Consider the following 10,876-nt stretch of genomic DNA (forward strand, 5'->3'; position numbering starts at 1 on the left):
TTTGCTAGTACAAAATTATTTTAGTGATTTTAAGTACATAGAGACTCCTTTTCTTGATATTATTTTGATAGACTTCTTCTAAGACATGGCTTCAAGTGAGGGTGAAGGTTTGAGAGTGATTAAAAAGTTTAGAGGTGATAATTTCTACCATTGGAAGGTCAAAATAGAGCTTTTGTTGGTGTCTTTTGACCTTTGGAACATTGTAGATAAAAGTGAAGAGCCTCCAAGCATGCATGCTGATGCTAAAGAGAAGGACTTCATAAGACGTGAAAAGAAGGCATTTGGTATGATTGCCACCAATTTAGATGAAGCCAACTTTTCTCACATCATCTCTTGCAAAGGACCAGCAGAAGCATGGAAGGCTCTTTGTAACATATATGAAAGCAAGAACTTATCCAATATTATCTTCATAAGGAGGAAATTCTTCACTTGCAAGATGGAAGAAGGTGAAGACCTCATGACTCATGTCAACAAGGTAAAGGCCCTTGCTAATCAACTTGCTATTGTTGACAAGCCTTTAGAAGAGAGTGATATTGTCATGACCTTGCTTATGAGCCTTCTCAAGTCCTACAACTATCTTATTGTGGCATTGGAATCCATCAAGCTAAAAGAACTCACAATGGATTATGTGATGGCAAGACTTGTCCATGAAGTGACCAAGAGAAAAGAAAAAGAGTCCCAAAGTGAGGATTCAATTCTCTTTTCAAGACAAGGCAAGGGGAGTCATCCTAACTAATGTGGCAATGTGAGAACTTGCTTCATTTGTGGAAAACCAAGTCACTTTGCTCGAAATTGCTACAAGGCTAAGAAATGAGATAGAGAAAGTACAAACAATGCTCGTGATGAATATGGAGGTGATGATTATGCATTCATGGCAAGTGAAGGTACTTCTATGGCTACCATGTCCAAGTGGATCATTGATTCTGGTGCCACCAAGCACATGACTCCATATAAGTGTTCATTTGATACTTATGAAGAGATTTCAACAGCAAATATCATCATGGGAGATAATGGCATAGTACAAGCTATTGAAATGGACTCCATTATTATAGAGATTATTGTAAAAGGCCAAACCAAGAGGATCAGATTGAAGGATGTCTTACATGTGCCAAAGATAAAGAAAAGCCTTCTCTCAATGAGTAAACTTGTTTCACATGGTTGTAAAGTACAATTTGATAAGAATGGGTGTTTTGTGAAGACATTGAAAGGAGATCATATTGCAAAAGGCTTTAGAGATGACAACTTCTACTTCATCAAGTGTAAGAAGGTAAATGGAATTGAAGTGGCGACATTTGCTGAATTTTCTCAAGATCAAGACAAATTTGGTATTTGGCATCGATGCCTTGGTCATTTGAATGCCAAGAGCATGAAAGAGCTCCAATCCATGGTAAGTGGCTTAGATCTTGGTCATATAAGCCACAATGCTATGACACTTACTTGTGATGGTTGTATTGAAGGCAAACAATAAAGGGCCTTATTTCCAAGTGGAGTTGCAACACATGCAACCAAATTATTGGAGATTATTCATTCTGATGTTTGTAGACCTACGAAGATGCCATCAATAGGAGGTGCAAGGTATTTTGTCACATTCATTGATGAATTTTCAAGGAAAGCATGGATTTTTATCTTTAAAGCAAAGAGTGAATATTTTATAAGGTTTAAGGAGTTTAAGGCACTTGTAGAGAAGCAATGTGAATGCAAAATCAAGGTATTGCATACAGACAATGGAGGTGAGTATATGTCAAAGCAATTCAATGATTTCTTAAAGTTGTATGGTATTGGAAGACAAACCTCCACTCCTTACATTCTACAACAAAATGGAGTTATTGAAAGAACAAATCGGACCATTGTGGAGATGGAAAGGAGTATGCTTCATGTACAACACCTTGGACATGACTTTTGGATAGAAGCAGTGGTGAATGTAGTGTACACAAGAAATAGGTATTCTACAAGTACACTTACATCAATGACGTCGGTGTCGTAATATGTGAAGTCTTGCTTGAGAATACACCGGGCACTTGGTTGTAGAAGGTAAAAGAAAATTACAATAAAAGGTCTTAACAATCTAATAAGATTATAGAGAAATTATAATTAAATGTTAACAATTATAATCAAAAATTAAGCAAGCTCAATTAAATTTTATTGAAGTTATAAAAGAAACACAAAGAAATCCTAAAGAAATATAAAAGAATATTAAAAAAAACTTAGTCAAATCCTAACAAAAATCTAAATAAACCTTAAATTCTAACCAAACACTGATCCTAATCCAATATTAATCAAATCCTAGACAAATCCTAAATCCTAAACATACCCTAGTCAAATCTTAGACAAATCCTAACCCTAATAAATCCTAATCAATTCCAAATCTTAAACAAACCCTAGTCAAATCCTAAACAAACTCTAATCAAATCCTAATCAAACCCTAACTCTAAATCCTAATCAAATCCTAATCCTAACCAAATCCTAAATCCTAAACCAAATCCTAACTAAACCCTAATCCTAAATCCTAATCAAACCCTAATCATAGATTTACCAAGTCAAATCCTAATTATAGATTTGAAATTTAAATAACTAAAGATTGAACCGTTGATTCTAATTCAAAATTTGTACACTTTTTGGAGTTTAAGTTAGCAACCAGCACACAAATTTTGAAGAAAATTGCACTTACCAATTAGTTGATGACCTCAAAATTCCGCTCGGATGTTGGCCGGCCTCTCCTTCTCCAATCTGATGCCAAACTTCTAGTGCCAATATCTCCTTTTTCCATCATTTTATTGCTTCCAAATTTTACTTGCGTATAGAAAATCAAGTCTTCTACTGATAAAACCAAAAATCTCTCCAATCCAACTAGCAAATTGCTAGATATCTAAGAAGACCTTACTAGTCCTCAAAATCTTAAATCTTGAGACCTTAGCCCACAAAAACCTTCATATGTATCGATCTAGCCATTCAATTGATCTCAAATCTCTTGTACACTTTAATAACAAGTATAAAAATAAGTCTCTAAATTTTCACTTGTAAAAATGCTACAAAAGTCAAGAAATCTAAAAATTTGTAAACCAGTTTTATTTCTCAAAGATCTAAATTCACAGAGAACATCATTCGCTTTGAAAATCCCTCAAAAATCCAATACTGATCCAAACGACACAAAATCACCTTTCAAAAATCCCTCCTCAAGTCTGCCCCCCTAATTTGGCTCTCCGATCTTCCAAAAAAAACCCTTGAATCGCCATCAAAGCATAGTTTTGTGCCTCAGGGTCTGATTTTGATCTAGGTTCATAACCGGTCCTCATTGGGTATCAACTTTCATCTTCTTGAGGTAATTTTTACTAATTTTCACTCCTAATTCTTCCCTACATATGCCTATATTCTTTATTTTTCTAATCTACCTTATTTTGTCTTATTTATGGCCTTACAAAGTAAATAGAAGCATAATTTGCAAAAATGCAGCATTAGCACCTTTAATTTTTCTATCCTTTGACTAATATCTATTTTTCCAAGATAATTTGCTACAATATTTTTGAAGTGAGATCTTCAAAACATGATATTTTCTTCACCCTTTCACTTGTTAGCCATGTTACATCACGATACCAGAAGAAGCTTGGAGTGGGAGAAAACCTTGTGTTTCTCACATGAGGACCTTTGGATGCCTAGCATATGCAAAGCTACTAGATTGTATGAGATCAAAATTTGATGTAAAAGGTACAAAATGTGTGTTTGTTGGATATTAAAAAGGTACAAAGGCTTATAGGCTCATGTTTTTGGAGACTAAAAAGATCATCAAAAGTCGTGATGTTGAGTTTTTGGAGCACAAAAGTGCTTGTGAGCACTTGGAGATGTGTCCAAGTGGGAGTAATGGTGTGTTAGTGGACACATCTTTAAATTTAGCAAAGAAGAAAGAAGACAAAGACAATGATGGTTGTAAAGATGGAAATGAAGATGAAGAGGCAAAGAAGGTGGACAAGAAGGCCTCTACAATTGTTAAGACTAGTAATGAAGAGCATAAAGATGTTGATGATGATGGTGATGAGGATTATGAACCTTTGAGTGATAAAAGACTATCTTCAAAAGAAAAGAAGGTTGAAGGTGACCATGGAATGCAATAAGTTGAGTTTTCTTCAAATGAAAAGAGATATCTTTTGAGAGATAGAAAACAACGTGGTGAATGGTGGAAGGACCATATTTTTCCTCATGTAATTAAAGAACATGACAATGTTATACTTCTTGCTGATCCGTTGAGTTTATGTGATGCAATGAAGTCCACAGATGCTATGAAGTGGGAGAATGCTATGGAAAAAGAGTACAAATCACTCATAGACAATAGAACATGGGAATTGACTCAATTTCCACCAAATTGAGCTTCAATTGGTTGTAAGTGGATGTTTAGAACCAAAAGGGATGCAAAGGGCAATATTGTAAGGTATAAGACAAGATTGGTTGCCAAAGGCTACTCCTAAGTTGTTGGTGTTGATTTCAATGAGACATTTGCTCTTGTGGCCAAATTCACCACCATTAGAACCATTTTAGCAATTGGGACAATAATGGACTTAGAGATGCACCAAATGGATGTGAAGACAGCTTTCTTGAATGGAAAATTGGAAGAAGACATCTACATGGATCAACTTCAAGGATTTGTTGAAGAAGGCAAACAACACCTTGTGTGTAAGTTGAAAAAATCCTTGTATGGGCTTAAGCAATCATCAAGGGCATGATACCTACGTATTGACACTTTTTTTGCGAATGAAGGATTTGTGAGGAGTGAGACTGATCATTCCATGTATGTGATGTAATCAAAAGCCTTCTTGCTGATTGTTATTCTTTATATTGATGATTTGATTATTTTGACTAATACTTTGAAAAAGATGGATTGGTTGAAGGCAAAGTTAACAAAAGAATTTGAAATGAGTGATTTGGGAGAGCTTCACTATTGCTTAGGAGTGGAATTTGTAAGAGATCGAGCTAAGAAGATCATTATATTGAGCCAAAAGAAGTACATTGAAGAAGTATTGAAATGGTTCAATATGGAGGAGTGTAAGTCCATTGGAACACCTTTGGAGATAAATTTGAAGTTGATGAAGCTCACACATGAGGAATTTACTGAAGTTGAAGAAGAAATGAAAGATATTCGATAGTAGGCTCACTTATGTATGCAATGGTTGGTACAAAGGTGGATCTTGCATGTGTAGTGAGTATTGTGAGTCAACACATGTCAAAGATTGGACCAATTCATTAGACAACCATTAAGAGGATCTTTAGGTACTTAAAAGGCACTTTAAACTTCAAATTGTGTCTTGAAGGTGATAGTATTACATAACATGGATAGTGTTATGCGGATTGGGCTGGAGATGTAAATGATAGAAGATCAATAATGGGATATGTATTCTTTGTTGGAGTGGGAGCAATTTCATGGAATTGTAAGAGACAACCAACAATTGCAAGGTCTACAATGGAGGCGGAATATATGGCAACAAGTCATGGTACAATAGAGGCAATATGGCTAAGACAAGTTTTAAAAGATATTGGACTTGTGCAATTGGAAGCAACTCCAATGAAGTGTGACAATCAAGAATGCCTTGCTTTTGCTAAGAATCCAAAGCATCATTCAAAGACAAAGTACATTGACATTCAACATCACTTCATACAAGAGAAGATTGAGATGGGAGTAATTGACATGAAATATTGTGCAACACAAGACATGCTTGCTGATTTGCTCACAAAAGCATTGGTGAAGGATAAACATTACAAATTGACAAAAGGATTAGGTTTATTAGCCTTTGACGAATAGTAAAGTGGGAGTGTTAAAGTAAATGGAGGATAAGTTAAAAGATAAAAGATATTATCTTAGATAAGTTGTTAATGGTCAAAGGGCAGCAAAAGGATGAAGAAAAGTTATCAAGGTGGCGGCTAGGGTTTTAAGTGGCAGCTAGGGTTATAAGTAGTGGCTAAGATTTTAAGTGGCAGCTAGTGTTATAGGTGGCGGCTAGGTTAAGAGGAATCTAGAGTTTAGATGGATGAAAGTAAGATAAATACTAGCCAAAATAGATGTTACCTCTACCTATAAGTAAAGAATGTTGGAAGTGAGAGGCATCTTATTCCACACTTCTCTTATGTCTAATCTTCCTGATTTCTATTTACTTGGATCTTGCTTATTGTATTTCTTCAATAATCCCAAGTTCTTTTATTCTTAATTCTCATCTTAATTCTCTCTATTCCTAGTTTCATCTCAATCTCTTTTATTCCTAATTTTTATTATGATCTTTTCTATTCTTAGTATTCATCCCAAATAATTTTATTCCTAATTCTAATCCTGATCTTATCTATTCTTAGTTTTCATCTCAATCTATTTTATTCTTATTTCTCATCCTGATTCTCTCTATTCCTAGTTTACATCCTAATTTCATATATTCTTAATTCTCATCCTAATTCTCTCCATTCCTAGAATTCATCTAAATGAGTTTTACTCTTAATTCTCATCATGATCCTCTCTATTCCTACTTTTCATCCCAATCTCATTTATTCTTAATTTTCATCATGATCCTCTCTATTTCTAGTTTTCATTCCAATCTCTTTTATTCTTAATTCTCATCCTGATTCTCTCAATTTCTAGTTTTCATCCCAATCTCATTTATTCTTAATTCTCATCATGATCCTCTCTATTTCTAGTTTTCATTCCAATCTCTTTTATTCTTAATTCTCATCCTGATTCTCTCAATTTCTAGTTTTCATCCCAATCTCATTTATTCTTAATTCTCATCATGATCCTCTCTATTTCTAGTTTTCATTCCAATCTCTTTTATTCTTAATTCTCATCCTGATTCTTTCAATTTCTAGTTTTCATCCCAATCTCATTTATTCTTAATTCCTATCCTGATTCTCTCTATTCTTAGTTTTCATCCCAATCTCTTTTATTCCTAATTCTCATCATGATCTTCTCAATTCCTAGTTTTATTCCTAATTTTCATTCTCATCCTGTCTATTCTTAATTTTCATCTCAGTCTCTTTTATTCTTAATTTTCATCCTAATTCTCTCTATTCCTAGTTCACATCCCAATCTCATTTATTCTTAGTTCTCATCCTGATTCACTCTATTTCTAATTTTCATCCCAATCTCATTTATTCTTAATTTCCATCCTAATTCTCTCCATTCCTACTTTTCATCCCAATCTCTTTTATTCCTAACTCTCCTCATCTTCCCTATTCCTACTTTTCATCCGATTCACTTTTATTCCTAATTCTCATTCTAATCCTATCTATTCTTACTTTTCATCCCAATCTCTTTTATTCATAACTCTCATCATAATTCTCTCTATTCCTAGTTCACATCCAAATCTCATTTATTCTTAGTTCTAATCCTGATTTTCTCCATTCCTAATACTCATCCTAATAAGTTTTATTCCTAATTCTCATCATGATCCTCTCTATTCTTAATTTTAATCTCAATCTCTTTTATTCCTAATTCTCATCATGATTCTCTCTATTCCTAGTTTTCATCTCAATCTTTTTTTTTCTTAATTCTCATCCTGATTCTCTCTATTCTTAGATTTCATCTTAATCACTTTTATTCCTAAATATCATCTTAATTCTCTCTATTCATAGTTTTCATCTCAATCTCATGTATTCTCAATTCTCTCTTGATTCTCTCTACTCCTAGTTTTCATCCCAATCTCTTTTATTCCTAATCCTCATCATGATCTTCTCTATTCCTAGTTTACATCCCAATCTATTTCATTCTTAATTCTCATCTTGATTCACTCCATTCCTAGTTTTCATCTTAATCTCTTTTATTCCTAATTGTCATCATGATCCTCTCTATTCCTAGTTTTTATCCCAATTACTTTTAATCCTAATCTTTTCTATTCTTAATTCTCATCTTGATTCCCTCCATTCTTAGTTTTCATTGTAATCTCTTTTATTCCTAATTCTCATCATGATCCTCTCTATTTCTAGTTTTTATCATGATCTTCTCTATTCTTAGTTTTCATCGTAATCTCTTTTATTCCTAATTCTCATCATGATCCTCTCTTTTCCTAGTTTTCATCACGATCTTCTCTATTCTTAGTTTTCAATATAATTTCTTTTATTCCTAATTCTCATCATGATCCTCTCTATTCCTAGTTCTCATCATGATCTTCTTTATTCCTAGTTTTCATCGTAATCTCTTTTATTCCTAATTCTCATCATGATCCTCTCTATTCCTAGTTTTCATCATGATCTTCTTTATTCCTAGTTTTCATTCTAATCTCTTTTATTCCTAATTCTCATCATGATCCTCTCTATTTCTAGTTTTCATATTGATCTACTCTATTCTTAGTTTTCATCGTAATCTCATTTATTCCTAATTCTCATCATGATCCTCTCTATTCCTAGTTTTCATCATGATCTTCTTTATTCCTAGTTTTCATTGTAATCTCTTTTATTGCTAATTCTCATCATGATCCTTTCTATTTCTAGTTTTTATATTGATCTTCTCTATTCTTAGTTTTCACTGTAATCTCTTATATTCCTAACTCTCATCATGATCCTCTCTATTCCTAGTTTTCATCATGATCTTCTCTATTCCTAGTTTTCATTGTAATCTCTTTTATTCCTAATTCTCATCATGATCCTCTCTATTCCTAGTTTTCATCATGATCTTTTCTATTCTTAGTTTTTATTGTAATCTCTTTTATTCCTAATTCTCATCATGATCCTCTCTATTCCTAGTTTTCATCATGATCTTCTTTATTCATAGTTTTCACTGTAATCTCTTATATTCCTAACTCTCATCATGATCCTCTCTATTCCTAGTTTTCATCATGATCTTCTCTATTCCTAGTTTTTATTGTAATCTCTTTTATTCCTAATTCTCATCATGATCCTCTCTATTCCTAGTTTTCATTGTAATCTCTTTTATTCCTAATTCTCATCATGATCCTCTCTATTCCTAGTTTTCATTGTAATCTCTTTTATTCCTAATTCTCATCATGATCCTCTCTATTCCTAGTTTTCATCATGATCTTCTCTATTCTTAGTTTTTATTGTAATATCTTTTATTCCTAATTCTCATCATGATCCTCTCTATTCCTAGGTTTCATCATGATCTTCTCTATTCTTAGTTTTCATCGTAATCTCTTTCATTCCTAATTCTCATCATGATCCTCTCTATTTCTAGTTTTCATCATGATCTTCTTTATTCCTAGTTTTCATGCTAATCTCTTTTATTCCTAATTCTCATCATGATCCTCTCTATTCCTAGTTCTCATCATGATCTTCTTTATTCCTAGTTTTCATTGTAATCTCTTTTATTGCTAATTCTCATCATGATCCTCTCTATTCCTAGTTTTCGTCATGATCTTCTTTATTCCTAATTTTCATTGTAATCTCTTTTATTGCTAATTCTCATCATGATCCTTTCTATTTCTAGTTTTCATATTGATCTTCTCTATTCTTAGTTTTCATCGTAATCTCTTTTATTCCTAATTCTCATCATGATCCTCTCTTTTCCTAGTTTTCATCATGATCTTCTTTATTCCTAGTTTTCATTGTAATCTCTTATATTCCTAACTCTCATCATGATCATCTCTATTCCTAGTTTTCATCATGATCTTCTCTATTCCTAGTTTTTATTGTAATCTCTTTTATTCCTAATTCTCATCATGATCTTCTCTATTCTTAGTTTTTATTGTAATCTCTTTTATTCCTAATTCTCATCATGATCCTCTCTATTCCTAGTTTTCATCATGATTTTCTTTATTCCTAGTTTTCATCGTAATCTCTTTTATTCCTAATTCTCATCATGATCCTCTCTATTCCTAGTTTTCATCATGATCTTCTCTATTCTTAGTTTTCATTGTAATCTCTTTTATTGCTAATTCTCATCATGATCCTTTCTATTTCTAGTTTTCATATTGATCTTCTTTATTCCTAGTTTTCATTGTAATCTCTTTTATTCCTAATTCTCATCATGATCTTCTCTATTCCTAGTTTTCATCATGATCTTCTCTATTCTTAGTTTTCAATGTAATTTCTTTTATTCCTAATTCTCATCATGATCCTCTCTATTCCTAGTTTTCATCATGATCTTCTTCATTCCTAGTTTTCATTGTAATCTCTTTTATTCCTAGTTCTCATCATGATCCTCTCTATTCCTAGTTTTCATAATGATCTTCTCAATTGCTAGTTTTTATTGTAATCTCTTTTATTCCTAATTCTCATCATGATCCTCTCTTTTCCTAGTTTTCATCATGATCTTCTTTATTCCTAGTTTTCATTGTAATCTCTTTTATTCCTAATTCTCATCATGATCCTCTCTATTCCTAGTTTTCATCATGATCTTCTCTATTCTTAGTTTTCAATGTAATTTCTTTTATTCCTAATTCTCATCATGATCCTCTCTATTCTTAGTTTTTATCATGATCTTCTCTATTCTTAGTTTTCATCGTAATCTCTTTTATTCCTAATTCTCATCAAGATCCTCTCTATTCCTAGTTTTCATCATGATCTTCTCAATTGCTAGTTTTTATTGTAATCTCTTTTATTCCTAATTCTCATCATGATCCTTTCTATTCCTAGTTTTCATCGTAATCTCTTTTATTCCTAATTCTCATCATGATCCTTTCTATTTCTAGTTTTCATATTGATCTTCTCTATTCTTAGTTTTCATCGCAATCTCTTTTATTCCTAATTCTCATCATGATCCTCTCTATTCCTAATTTTCATCATGATCTTCTTTATTCCTAGTTTTCATTGTAATCTCTTTTATTCCTAATTCTCATCATGATCCTCTCTATTCCTAGTTTTCATCATGATCTTCTTCATTCCTAGTTTTCATTGTAATCTCTTTTATTCCTAGTTATCATCATGATCCTCTCTATTCCTAGTTTTCATAATGATCTTC

This window comes from Physcomitrium patens, chromosome 5, assembly GCF_059467195.1.
Source record: "Physcomitrium patens ecotype Gransden chromosome 5, ASM5946719v1, whole genome shotgun sequence".
Lineage (NCBI taxonomy): Eukaryota > Viridiplantae > Streptophyta > Bryopsida > Funariales > Funariaceae > Physcomitrium > Physcomitrium patens.